The 15,275-nt window shown below is 37.5% G+C and overlaps 1 protein-coding gene across 1 annotated transcript in view; it reads left to right on the top strand.

The window, feature by feature from the left end:
- Positions 1-15,275, top strand: part of GNB1L (G protein subunit beta 1 like) — a 62,263-nt gene continuing 46,988 nt past the window's right edge. Inside the window, exon 1 of the mRNA XM_072415672.1 lies at positions 1-142. The gene's annotated coding sequence lies outside the window, so the exon portion shown is untranslated. The remainder of the gene's footprint in view (positions 143-15,275) is intronic.

Raw genomic sequence — 15,275 nt, 5'->3', positions numbered from 1 at the left:
CTGGAACATGGGGCAAAAGGCTCTTTGCCCCTTTGATAACCTTCAGTCATCCATATGTGTTCCAATGGGGAGCATATTTACAAGGCCACTTGGGTTTAAAGAGAATCTCCAACACCTGTAAAGCCAGCAAACTAATAAGCAGGTACTAGACTTTTTATATTTTTATTGATCACTTTAAGAGATTTATTATGTGTATCCTCCTGTTTTGCTAGGGAGTGGATCTTCAACATGGAAAGTGTAAATTACTTTATACATTCAGTGAATTTGATTTGTCAGTTAAGTAAAATGCTGCTTCTCATTTACATCTCAAACCAAAAAATTCTTAACTCAGTTGTCCAATACCATTTACTAGTACCACCAACTTAGTAAAATATTTGTCAGTAACAAAGAAGGGGGCTTTTTTTGGTGTAATGTAAATTCCTGGCACTAAAATTCTGAATGACACCAGATGATTACTAAACCCCCTTTTTAAAACATATTTTTGGAATTACCTATGTATTTAGTAAGTGCATAGAAGCATCCCTAAAGAACCACATGTAAAAACATTTTTTACACCAGCACACAATATATTATGCTGTAATTTATAAACATTTAAATAAGAAAGAAAAGGTGTTATCGTAACACTAAGATATATTAGAGCACAGGACAACTGACAAATGTGTAAGCCATAACAATCAAATCATGAATCCACTAACCCAGTCACAAACTGGTTGACCTATGCCTTTAAAGTGAGTTATTGTATATAACATGATTCTGTTGCCTGTACAGGTGCATCAGATTTACTTTCATGCCCTAGCACTCCTCACAGGCAGCACCTTCAACACCTCTGTTCTCTGTTTATACTTTCTTTGAAACCTGGTGCAAGTTTATAGGTGTATGCGTTAAGAAAAATAAAATATTCCAACTCCAGCTATCAGTCCATGAATGTACTGGTTCAGCAAAAAATGGATTTTTGTTGGTTAATGTTTGCCTGTGCTTTAAACTAGATTACTGTACTTAAAGTGAACCTGTTGCCAATGCAAGTGCATCAGGTTTTATTTAATTCCCCACACACCTCAGCTAATTCCTTGTGTCAATTGTTTCTCTTTGTCTCTGCACCATTCCCCCACTGTTTGCATAGCATGGATTTAACTAGGCAGCGGTGTGCTTTTACCATTTAGTAAGCAGACTGGAAGTGTATTGCTTTCTGGTTGACTTGGCAAAATGTTTTACTACCAGGAAAATGGGGGTCAGCACAATTTAGGAGAAAAATGAGAGCCAAAATTTCCACTACAACCAGGAAATGGCCAAGACTAGACTCAGAGTTTCAGAAAATGACCATCAGATCAACCACATTATATCCAGATGATAGCCACTACATTTCTGCCATACTGTGGGTGTGACCACAGCAATAACACCATTGCAGCCAGGGTCTGATTACACTAATCATTGCTATATATATAGACAACTGTAATTTGTCATTTGTTGCCAAACAAAACTGACTCATTGTTTCCTAAAGCATTACCATCTGATTTATTGGGGTTTTGTCAAAGTCCCGGAGGAGCTGAGGAAGTTGTTTTCCAACATGTGGCTTTATGACAGTTCTGTGCCAGTGGATAAGAGCTAGTCAGAGAGGAGAAAAGGTAGCAATTTGTTGAACCACTCCTACTAGTATCTGTCAATCCCTGGGGAAGAAGCTGTATTAACTTGTGTTTCTACAAGCCAATACTGGAAGATTCAATAAATATAATTACATTTGGCAGCTTGCATGTGATCAACATATTTTGTGGCAACCAATATTAACAAATTAGAATAAAAGATGCGTACAATACAATAACATATTGTGAGGCACTAACTGGCGGTATTGTGGAGGGTATATATGAGTTAGAAATTTTTGCCTGATAAATAGAAATCTACAGTTCTTTTTTTTACAGATCCAAACAAATTCTGGTGTAGGTCCTGGAGTTTGGCGGCTTCGTGGAAGTTTGTGCGGGATACATCCTCTATTCTTAGGTCCACCTGTTAGTTAGACTCAAAAAATTAGTCATAGCTATCCACAGGCTTTTTATGTGAGCTAACTCATGTCAGGGCTCTATCTCTCTTATTCTCTTTTCTTTGTAAGCCTGCTGGGAGAAAAGCCTGACTCTTGACAAGGCTCTCCTGCATTGAAAATGTGTTTATTTGCTATCTGCCAAAATAAAAGTGCAGATCAGTCCCGCTTGGACTGTTCCTGTGAGACCCTGTCTGTATGAAAGGGAAATATCAAAAGTGATAGCAAATTGAAAAGAAAAATACTTCTGATCTGTATACTTGTTATAGGTTAGTGATGTCATAAGTACTAAAGTTACTCTACCCAAAAGCTATATTTTAGGTTTAGGAAATGGGTGAGCCACCCCCTTCCCCTGTCTTCTGCAACAACTAGGTATATATTATATTCCGTATACTTGTTCTGTCCAACAATGTTGTGCCTACTACATTGCTGGCCAGTGAGAGAAATGCCACCCTTACAGATGCCCAAACAGATCATTGGCATCCCTTAAACTGACCTGAGAGTTGGAAATAGCTCTTGAACCCCTGGCAACCTCTGGAGAAACCCTAGGGTTTCACAGAACCCTGCTTGGCAAACACTGATCTTTGTCACAATATACGGTATAGTTTTTAGCTGTCAACAATGTAACATACAACATTGTATTTATAGTGCAAGGGTAGCAGTATGTATCATACTGCCTCTTACATTGCTGGTTAGTAAAAGGAGAAGTAGCAGTAGTCATTTGGAAGAGAAATTGACCAACTTCAAAGATCAGTGACAGGAAAAATATTACACTGTTAATGGGAAGAAATAATGCTCCAATGTAAGTGGAGAGGAAAACATGTACTGCAGTCAGTGAGAATAAAATATGCACTTTCATGATGTGAATGACGTAGATGGAAAAATGGGTGGCAATAGTGGTCTGGTGTCAGCTGTTAGCAGAAGGGTAAAATGGCATCAGTGATCAGTGAAAAAAGAAGAGTGAAGAGAATGCCTTGTTGTCAATGGAACGAAAAAGGTGGCTCTGCATACATGGTCAGTGAAAGATGAGTAAAAGTAGGGGGGGAAAAAATTCCTTAGTGTCCATAGGAAGAAAAAATCTCTGGAAATATGTCATCAGATGGAATAAAAAATGCCTAGTGTTAGCAATTAGTACCCTGGTAAAAATGTTAGATGGTAACAATAAAATTAGGCTACCAACAACTTTGGTGAAGCTCATCACAAAAAGAGATTTCAGCATATTAAATTAGTGGTAGAATTGACAGTTGCAATAAGGTCATAATGCTTTGCTCTCTCTATTGTTATCACCTTGTACAAGTATGTGGCTATATTGCTTTTTATGAAGAAATCAAGAAATACTGTGCATACTAAGGGGTCATAGGTCCCGTTGGGCTAGGTAGAAACAGCTATAAGGGCATGAACAGGAACAGGAAGCAATGATGTGGACATATTTATAGCAAGGTAGCTAGTTATTAGTAAAGACTGGAGTAATCAATAAACAACTGAAAATACAATTCATGGCTTATATATTCCTCTGAGATCCTTGTGTGTAAATAAATGCTATTAGGAACTGACCAACTTTTGGTCAAGCGACTATTTACCTGTAGAGTGGAGTTAGGAGTGCATACCATCCCCAATATAATGGGCAGTTGGAAAATGTGAGCCCACATATACAAATAATAAATTCTAGCAGTCATGTAGTGAACAAAGTCTGAAAAATGTAATATTTAGTTTTTTTCCAGATTTGTTTTCTTTATTTGAATCAACAAGTAAGCAGAGCTGGAGTGGCCAGTGTTGCCCAACCTCCATTTGCAAAATAGCATATGAATCAGTTGTAGCACTGTAGCAGTTATAAAAGTAATAACATTCAGAGAAAAGCATGTGAAAAAATATGTTTGTGATTTTTTTTTACTTTCAAGCTCCATCCATACAATCATTATATATCCATAAAAGAATAATTCTCACAACTTGTAAGAAAACTAAAAGAGTGTACTCACAGTACTGTATATTTAGACTTCTTTTTTAAAAAGTTGTCATCTTTAAGAGCTGTTCAGAAACCGCAGGCCAAGCTTCCAGAACAACACTGATAAGACTAAATTATCAGTTCAAATAATTTATGCAAATGTTTTAAACTTTGAAGCAGCTTGTCTGTCTCCACCTGTGACCTATTTTCCTAAATCATGCCCACTAGGGTGTGGGCATATCGCCTAAACTAATAATTAAAATGATATCCTATCATAAATTCATGTGCAAGGTATAAGACTGATAGTATCTGAAAACTGAAGACAAAGCTGCCAAATAGTGATGAATTATCCTAAAATGAAGATTTTGCAGTAAAGTATTTATTTCAGAAGCTTATTACTATGCTTCATATCATTTTTCTGGCACATACAGAAGGAAAGGCCAAGAGCAAGATTTTAATTGTTACATGTGATGAAACTTGCCAAGTAGAAAACCTGTAGCTTAGGAAGAAAATTCTTAACACCTCTGCTAGGCGTGATCCTAATTCAGCAGTAGAGAAAATTACAGATTTTACTTGTTATGTCAACCATTTGTCAAAATTCAATATACATCTGTTCATATTCTAGTGTATTTCATAAAAATAGACAATCATATGTTAAAATGAGCAGTTAATCATGATTTTTAGAACATTATTTTCAATTTTCATATGCTTTAGGAATAGGAATATAGGAATAGGAACATACAGTATATATATACTCATTTAATTAGTTAGGGCCATGTTCACCTATATGTAGCATATATAGGCAGTGGTTCCTGGTGTGAGGAAGCAGTAAATGCACAGCAACCTTACCGTCCTTGTGAATTTAGGCTTAATAGCAAGGTATTTGTATTTCAATGTTTTTATCGAGTATATAAAATAATGCATAAAACAATGGAAAATCAAACAAATATTGAAAAAAAACATTTAGTGACAATAATAAAGTAGCAGGGGGATAAGTATCCATGGAATACCAAGATTATGTAAAAAAGAGGGGCGAGGGGAACACTAAACGAGACCCCCAATTAAAAACAGCATAATAAGATTATTATTGTGAAATAAGAGGAACAAATACAAGAACAATAAGGGAGATAACAACATATGCCCAGGAAAGCAGGAACCAACATAACAAAAGGAGCAAAATTGTATTAATATAAAACTAGTATAATAGTTGATCAAAACCAATAAGTAGAACAAGGTGGCAAGGAAGCAAGGGAGATGAAATGAGGAAACCAGGATAATTCAGAAATCTTGTGGTCTGTTGCCCCAAATCTCCTTCTCCTTTTATTTATAGCATGTTATTGACACAAATGTAAAAGATATATATATATCTTGTAACACGAATATTTTAGATTTAAATTCTACTGGTATAATCATGGACATTTTACCTTTTTTTTGGGCCCTATGTATTGACTTTGTTATTGGTGAGATTTTTCAGTGCAATATAAAAAGTATAAGATTGCTTTCCAACTCTTTTTTACTTCATTAAAAGTGCAGCAGGTACACCTTAATGAGAGATCATTTGGGGTCATTCCCTGGTATAATTCTGTATAGAAGACAGCTGAGACTATGACTAACAATAAATTGGCTACTGGAAGAACTTGAGCAAAGACACCAGCTGTGCGTTGAATGTGTGACCAGTTTTATATGGGTAACATTGGTAGGCTAGAGACTTCAGTCTTTCCTTGTGTTTTTTACGAGTTTTGCTCATGAAAACACATAAAGCCATAGCAACAGAAGGTTTTATTCTCATCAATTAGAGTAGAAAATACACTTTGTTACAGTAGCCTTCAATTGCAAAGTTCACACGACACAGTACTCTATAGTAAAAACCTGGTCTGACATCCAGCCTTTACCAATGTGAAAATCCACATTTACAATGTATGGATGACCCTTGGAAGATTTTCTCCTGCTTCTTTGACTGCTGGCAGCTGTAAAATTTGTATTGGTGACAATAGTCACAACCTTGCCAGCAGGCACACAGACAGCACTAAAATGTGACAATGGTTCTAAGATTTCTTAAAAAATAAAAATGTGTTTTGGTTATACAGAGACTTTGTAAATGTGATTAGCTTGTGGCCTTATGTGGTATGGCAAAGCATTGTCTGTAATTGTAATGGTCCAGAAAATGATAGGGAAAGAATATGTTTTGGCAATGGGCATTCCAAATGAAAGTTGATTGGAAACAATTGGATTTTCCATTCAGAGGGTCTGATTTATTACAGTTCTCCAAAACTGGTAAAGATAATCCATCCATTCCAAGCTGGCTGAATCACCCAGGTTCTCCCATCATAATCTATCTTTACCAGTCTTTGAAAGCTTTAATAAATCCAGCCCAGAGTCCTGTGTGGACTACAAGTGCAGTGAGAGTGTGCACACAATGGCCTTGATTTATTAAATCTCCTAGGCTATTTGTTAGCAAATGTTTTTAATCTTGGACCAGATCCATTCTAGGTTTGCTGGATCACCAAGCTTCACTGATGAAAGTGTATCCTCTCTAGCCTTGAAGAGCTTTAATAAATCAGGACTATATACTGCGCACCTCTATGCCTGTCTGGCTCAAACAGCAAAAATTGAAAGCTGCAGATTGTAGACATGGACACAGACTGTTTCTCTAAACAGATCTGTGTGTACACTCTGTGTGTAAGCAGACTGGAGATCCAGTCTGCTGACTAAAAGCACAAATCCAGCTGAGTCTAAAGTTAAGGCAACTCTGTCCTCAGAAGGAAATAAACAAGTAAAAGCTAGGAGACTGAGAGACATTTGTGTCTGTAATGCTGGATAACCCCTGCAGAAGTATAACCCTGTGTTATTTCTGTCTTGGATATGTAAAAAGTCTGAAACCGTACCCTTCTGATTGGAGTTCCTGGAAAGCTTTCTGTTTTTTAGCTAAAGTGTACAGTAGTTACAGAACTTGTTACTCAATCTAAGAGTCTTTATAATATATAGTAGAGATTGCATTGTCTAGAGCAGCCTTCCTTAACCTTTTAAACGTGGGGAACCCTTAAAATAACTTTCAGGTATTTAGAGAACCCCGGCTATAATTACTATATCCACAGCTTACAGTACATTAGTGAAGTGGTCAGTATGCAGAAGGCATCTTACATTGCTGGCCAGTGGAAAGGATGTCACCCTTATAGATAGCCAAAAAAATGGTTTTCAGGTAAATTCAGAGGCACAAATTCCCCATTGCTAAAGGAGCCCCTAGCAACGACTGGAAGATCCCTGAGGTTCCACAGAACCCTGGTTGAAACACACTGGTCTACAATCTCTCCAAATTTAGATTCCCAGCAGAGCTATATTCATAATTTGCATTGTATTTACAAGGAAAATCAAAAGAATCTTATGAGTAGGGTCCAGACTAGGGATGAGTGAGTGAATTTATTAAATTCGGTCTCGCGGCGAATTGGGCCGTTCTCGCTTACCAAACATGTAGGCGGGAACGGCCTTTATAAATTCTGCCAGCGAGACCGAATTTTTGGGACCTGCAAGACCAGTCAGGTTAGCGAAGATGTCAGCTCCGCTCCCCTGATTGCTCTTGCAGCCCTTTACTAGTTGTATGTGTTCTTGGATAGAGTTTCTCTATCCAAGAACACAAGAGTCCTGTGTTCCTGGATAGAGAATCTCTATCAAGGAACACATACTACAGGGCAGCAAAAGCAATCAGAGGAACAGAGCAGCTCCGCTCCCCTGATTGCTGTTGCAGTCCTGTACTATGTGGTACTGGATAGAGTTTCTCCATCCAGGAACACAGTGTGACTCTCACAGCTGCCTTCAAAAAATCATTCATAAATGCAAGCCGCATGATTCTCTCTGAGAGGAGGAGCCTTCCTCAGCCACAGCCATCAGAGCCTGCCTGCCATCAGAGAGCACTAGAGGTTTGGAATGGAGGGAATTTGTTACATTTTTCTTTTATCCACTGCGATTCGATCCACTGCAAGAAAAATTTAACAAATGTAACATAATATTACCGTGCTGGAAAGTGTGTTACAGAGTAAAGCTGCGTACACACGTGCAATTTTTGTCGTTGGAAAGGATCTTTCACGATCCTTTCCAACGACAAAGGACTACACGATGCATGAACAGAATGTATGTACAGCACCGTTCTGCTCTATGGAGAGGGGAGGGGGAGAGCGACGGAGCGGCACCCTGCTGCGCGCTCTCCCCCTTCCCTTGCATTAGGATCAGTCGTCGTTCATCGTCCGTGGATCCGCCAGGACGCTCGTTCGGACGATGGACGACGCCGACTGTACACACGCCAGATTTTCGTCCGATATCTGGCCGATGCCGATTATCGGGCGAGAAAAATCTGACGTGTGTACGCAGCTTCAGAGATACTTAAACTACAATGTCAGCAGGTTCTTCTGTGCTCAGCAAGCAGAAAACAGTTCCATGGTAATTTGAAAACAGTACACAACAGTTCTATCATTTTTTTTTATGGCACTAGAGGTTAAATGGGGAGAAGTCCCTCCATTCAAAACCTCTAGCGCTCTCTGATTGGCTGAGGAAAGCGCCGGGCATCTTCTCAATGATTGCAGCCGTGGCTGCAATCATTGAGAAGAGTGTGCGATCCCCAGGGCACTAGAGGTTTATTAACCTCTAGTGCCTCGGGGATCGCAAAGGGGAGGATTCCCAGGGCTGAATGCAGGTCTGGGAATCCTGCTGTTTTAATTTCCTTGATCTTCCGATGGTTTTGCGACATCGGTTCGCCAAAATTTCGCGGAACCATTGGAAGTTTGAGGAAATTTTCGCGAGACAGCCAGAGGCATTTTCGCTCATCCCTAGTCTTTTGCAGGCTGAAACAGAAATATGCCTGATAAAGCTGATGAAGTGACCTGCACTTGGGAGTACATAAGTATATATTCAAAAAATATTAAATTTCCTTTTCACCATAACGAAAGCCACATCCTGAATTTGCTGCCATTTTGTATATTGACATAATGTTCTGATTATTTGTAAAAACAAATAACAGGATAACTGTATTTTTTTTCAGCTGAAGACATGAAAAAACAGTAAAAATGCTGTCCAAAGACCCCTTTTCATCAAACAGATCACAAGAAATCATAACATTACATTATTAATTATTATGGTAGGGAAATTAGATTGTGAGCTCCTGTGAGGGACAGTTAGTGACATGACTATGGACTTTGTACAGCGCTGCGTAATATGATGGCGCTATATAAATCCTGTATAATAATAATAATAATAATAATATTAACACAGGGAAATATGTATGGGATCTGTACTATAGGAAATTCTGTCTTGTTAAAACAATGAGAAATGATGACACGTGGCACTATATATAATATAGATTAATGTATTTATCTGTGACATGTTGACTTCAAATGCTAGAGCTTGCTATTTGGCAAATAAAGGTGAGGCTCCTCTCCAAAGCTGTACAAATAGCAGACTTTTGTCTCCTCTGCTTGCTCAGAGCAATGCATTGCTTTTATTTTAGAATCAAAGAGGGCCAATTCTAAGATCTGCCATCCAACATGTAAAGATTAGTGCTCAGTGTGCAGGGCTTCGGTGCCATAACATTTCCTTTCCTGGAATAAAGAGTCTAAATGGTGCACAGTAATTTCATCAAAGGATTGATTTCAAATCCTCAGCCTTCAATAAACCTGGATTTGTGTTTTGCTTTGCTCATATCAGGAGCCCGAGCAGCCATGTGTGAATAGACATTCTCTCCCTCCTTCGGATCTCTCTGTGCTTTTATTTTGGTTGACCTTGCCTGGCAAATTATATTTCTGGCTGAGATATCTGCTCCCTAAATTACATGTAATTACATTTGCTCTGTGACAACATTGTTTTAGGCTGTAATTTATTTTTAAAACAATTTTTTGACAGATCAGCCTTCTATTTACGTTAGATAAGGAATTGTGTGCAAAAGTTTACCCAAAATGTAGGTTTTGGTGAACAGCAATGAGCTGGATCCTAAATGTTTGCTATATCTTTTTTGGGTTCATATAGCGTTTTCGGTGTGTAAACCTTGACCCTACAGAAGGTATTAGGGTATCAATCAAGGAAATCTCCTTACCAGTGATTTATTATCTACATCTACATCTTACAAAATAAAGGAAATCTTTGCTAGTGTCAGGAAGACAACCTTGTGTAGTTTTTTGTGGTGGGTGGAGCTGGGAACTCCCAGCTCCCAGCATCATTGGTGCCTTGGCAAAAGTTTTATTAATATTTGTTTATTGTTAGATTTTAGGTGGGAGTGTAGGGTGGTTAATAAATTAGATTCAAGAATTTTGTAGTGCAAGATTTATTTTATTAAGATTTCTACTTGAAATGCATTTTATCCAAGGAAACCAGACAAATGTTAAGGGCCCTATTATAGGCTATTGTCTCTAACACATTTGTATGGCTAGCTGAATAACATTAGCTGTTCACTGAATTCATTGTATGGAGTTTGATCATAGGGGTGAATAGCCCCTGCCAAAAGATGCATGGTGCATAGTTTTGGGTAGAGGCCTTTCATTATCACATTTTAGTTGTAAAGACTTTATTAAGTGCATAAACATATCACCCAATACTGTTGGTTGGTTTCCCAGGAAAAGAAATGCTCTCTGAAACACAAGGCCAGAACAAAATCGGTAAAGTATATCTTTTTTTCTTTTGGAAAACCTAATTTGTTTGGGAAAAAAGGTCTTCACCTTTTGAAAACTGTGTTAATGATACACATTAAAATAATAACCATACTTACAATCACTTAAAAGTCCATTAAAAAGAACCCTTTGGTTGCAAGTGATACTACATTACTTAGCTAATGCTCAGATTTCTGCCAATCTGCATTAACAATTCACCCAGAGATTCTCTTCTATGTTCTGGTATGCTGCCAAACACCTGTGAATCGATGTGTAGCAAATATTCTTGCTGTTTAATTTAACTTTGCACAGAAGGACTGTATTAGTCCTGATCTCAGTACCTAATCCCAAACCTCTAAAGAGGTTTAAAGCACTCTAGTTTCACCTAATCCTGAAACCCAAGCTGGAGTTTTTGGGAAAAAAATCTATCACTGGAATGGGCAAATAGGAATTTACTACCAGGGAAATATTAAAGAACAAAGTCCTATATGTCTTTTGGATTGCAGAATTAAAACCTTTGATGGGTGGTGGGGGGTTAGAGACATAAAAGGCTTGCTTTTATATTTGATGGCTAAAATCTGCAGATAGTACAGATGCTAACATGGAGATATGCAAAATAAAAAATAAACATTCCAAAACCAAAACTTGTATTGATTTTATGAGATAGATGCTATATGGCTTCAGAGATGATTTAAAGGAAACATAAGGGAATGAATAAAGGAAACAATATTTTGTCTTGCTCTATTTTATTTTGTTTACAAAGCTTATCAACTGATGCTATATATCTTTTGTGATTATTTGTGTAAACTATTTAATGGATATATTATTAAAATATTCAATTAATTAACATTTAATACATTTTTTTTCTAATTACTTGGCTAAGAACAAACCTTGCTGTCCACTGAAAAACTAAAAAGAGAAAATACCTTTAGCCATGCTGGAATAGTAATTAGTGACCCACCTTTAAAGCTTATGCTGTTTGCTGAAAAATACACCAAAAAGGTTATAATTCATTACGTCTAACATATATGTTATTATCTGGAGTTAGTAGTGGGAACCATCCTGGAACCTTATGTCATGCCAGTCACATGTTGTGATTTCAAAATGTAGTCGTTCCTGTGAACAGCATGCTGTAATTTACCAAATGCATGCTCATGCATGTCCCTGTAGGTGAACATGAAAATGCATGCAATATGTGTATGTCAGTAGTTAAAGTCTAAGCAATTTTTTTATCACAACATGCAAAAGAGAGAAAACCACAGGAAGGTTTGTATCGCTGCCCACATGGCCATTGTAGAGCATATCTTCCTTTCTGGGTTGTTCCCAAGTAAGGGAAAGAATACATCTCACCAGGTACACTATAAAACCTGTTAACACTTAAAAAAATGACTAGAAACCAAAATACCAAAATACAAATCAAACTCCTATAAAAACCTGGCAAAGTTTTAAAATTGTGGCCCAGAAATCAACTTAAAATACTTTCACTTGAGTGAAAATTGATATTAGTACACAATTACAACTTGATCAGTTAAAGCGGAACTAAACTAAATGTTACAAACCTTCCCCTATTCCACCGCAGGGTGCAATCTTCTATGTTTTCCTCTGCCTTGCAACCGCTTGATTAGTCAAGGTGATGTAAATCAATAATTAATTCCCAGCACAAACCGAGAAAGTTTTGAATGATGTATATTGCAGCAACCACAGCTGATGCTGTTCCTTTCTGCAAAAATGACCTGTCTGATTATTCCTTAGAATGATCTGGTCTTGTAAGACTTTGGATTTCAAGGCTTGATTCTTAAAAGTGGACTTTAGTTTAGCTAGGTTTAAAAAGTATACTGTAGCTTCACAATAAACTCGCTGCTAGTTTGCAAGGCTGTTCTTTAAAAGAATGGCACAAAAGCAAGAAACCAAGGATGACCCAAAAGCAGGAAATGATGGCATTATGCAAGTGTTCTGAATCTGAAGTCACTATTTGTATGTGAGTGCTTCCAAGGCTTTTGGAACCAGCAATGTAATATCTGACCATATGTGTAGGTACCTCTTAGTGCCTGTCATGCGTCACCATTTGCAGTTTAGTGAGGTCAAAATAAGCACATGTTTACGTTAAATGTGAATAAACTTTTTTTGGTATACAAAATACAATAAGTCTTAGGATAAAATACTAATAAGGAACATGGAATATGCTGATAACTCTAATACCGCATGCTGACATGTCCAGTGACAAAGATTCCTTTGGGTTGTGTACAGATTTTTTTAAAGTCCGGCAAGGTGCCAGATGATATGTTAAGTGCAGTGGATCATTTGCTTTGAAAATATGACATGTCTAAAAGAAATGATAGCAATTTCTTTTGAATACTACGTGAAAAAAAAAATGAAAAATGCCACTTGGAAAGTATTTTAGAGTCTGTCATTTTTGGAGATGAAGAGAGATTGTGTGTTCTATTGATGTACAGCAACTGCAATGCATTTGTGGTCTAGTACAGCAATACAGATTGGATCATTATTCATATCCATTTCACAATCTGACTGAGCAAAGCAAGCCAGTAATACTACCTGAAAGCTGGTTTTAGTTTTGACAATGTCAGCATTTTTTACGGGGTTATGTTGGTCTTCCATCTATTGTGTCAGACTTCTGTGTTATTGTGCAGACAATCAGCAAAGTATTATGTGCATATGTGCATGCTGCTAACTAATTGTCCTTAACACATACATTGCATATTATCAACAATGTTATTCAATTTCTTTTTAAAGACGTATGCACCATGGTTTAATCTCCTCAAGAGACACAGACTAAAAAAAAAACAAAAAAAAAACAAAACATTTTTCTCTTTTTCGATATCAGCCCTGAGCCGATTATCGGGCAAGAACCGTTGGATGTGTGTACGTAGCCTAACATTTCCAACTGTGCAGTAACCAAGTGATTGTCTGCTTTTGCATACATTATACATTTCTATAATTAAAAAAGTCATAAGCAATGATATCATATCACAAATCTGGGTACAGGTTGGGGGCATAAGGCCTGTTCCCTTAACCTGCTTTGGGGTAGCACAGGACTTAATATGTTAGCATGCTTGCTGCCCCCCACTTTTCCTGGCCAACCAGAATCCTAAGAACTTTGTATAAACAAAAGAGTGGGGCACATCTTTATTTATTTTGACAAGGGATTGCATCCCTATTCTGTTGAGACAATCCTCCCTATCATTAGTATGTGGTTCGTGAGGGTTAACAAAATTATGCGCTTACAGGATCTCACCGCAAATATTCGCGATACAGGAGACAAATACATAGCCACATGGTTTTATTGGTTGGAATTCATGGATTACACTGACCCTACAGCCATAAATAAATAATGTTGGACGTTGCTTGGTATCACAATATATTTGTGTATACACAGCAGAACCTATTTACCTGGGCTGAAATGGAGCTCACACCAGTAACTACAGAGACATGATCCTTTATTACAGCCACAGTCATTAAAATGGTGAATAATTGATTAATTGATTTCCATCAGTGAAGCCTGTAGGCCCGAAGTAACCCCTGATTTTTACATAAAACTTGTTTGTGTAATATGTTACCTACCCTATACTTTAATATTAACACTGTGTGTAGACACATAGACAAGCTTATACAAGATGAATGTACTACTGAAGCTGTGACACCACAATAACATGAGAAAAAGCTAATTCCTTGTTTCCACCCCTATAGGTTTAGGGTAACTGTGCCTAATGGCCTAGCTTGCACCCCTAATAACCCTCCACTTCTAATACTTCTATACAGAATGAGGTCCCCGCTAAAAAGAAGCCATTTGTCCTTTAAAAACACTGAAAAGTGTAGAATATTAATCTGTGTCAACTGAACACATATAAAAGCACAGACCCTATGTGTGAGCAGGAGAATAAGCCATTGTTATCATGATACTTTTTGTTTTTCCAGTTAAGTAAACCGATTTCCCCTCATTTTGCAGTTTAGGGTGTTGCTTCCTCTTGTATTTATCTCAATGTAGACTTTTATTGTCCGTGTTTTCATTCGGCAAATGTACTTCCTTACAGCAGTTCCCTGTATTGCAGCAGTGTGATACACAACGCTAGCCAGATCAACTAATGGAATTCATTCATCTTGCCGCTCCAGCAAGTGAGAATCCCAGCCACTGCTGGCTATATTCCCTTTTAATGGAGCCAGCTTGTTAAGTTTCAGTTCAGTGATTGTGAAACAATTTGGGAGATCCTGGCCTGATCCAGTGTTTGTAGTTCTAATGCGGTGTAGACTTCATGAAAAGCTTCAGGAAAAATATAGCAGATTCTTTGCAATATCATAGACAGAAAGAATGTGTAAAACAAATTAATGGCACGCATGAGATATTTATGGATAAGTATCACAGAGCCAAATATAATAACATTTTAGTCTTTGCAGACCTATACAGTTTCACAACTCCATTTAAAGCAATGCAAGGCTGTGACTTTGATCTGTGAACTGTTCTCAGCTGACGTAGGTTCTTTTGTAAGTTCACATTACTTAGCCTCTGCCAAGGCATCTCTAATAGCACAGAATTGAGCAACGGCAAAAGAGAATGCATTTATTTTCATAGGTCACAAACTTTACTTTTTAATAGCAGTTCCACCCATCATCTATATCTCACTTTTGCATGGTTGTTGACAACCTAAATCACAAGCTTTATTCT

Source organism: Pyxicephalus adspersus, chromosome 6, assembly GCF_032062135.1.
Source record: "Pyxicephalus adspersus chromosome 6, UCB_Pads_2.0, whole genome shotgun sequence".
In the NCBI taxonomy this organism is placed as follows: Eukaryota; Metazoa; Chordata; class Amphibia; order Anura; family Pyxicephalidae; genus Pyxicephalus; species Pyxicephalus adspersus.
This window is presented reverse-complemented; position numbering and strand designations above follow the sequence as displayed.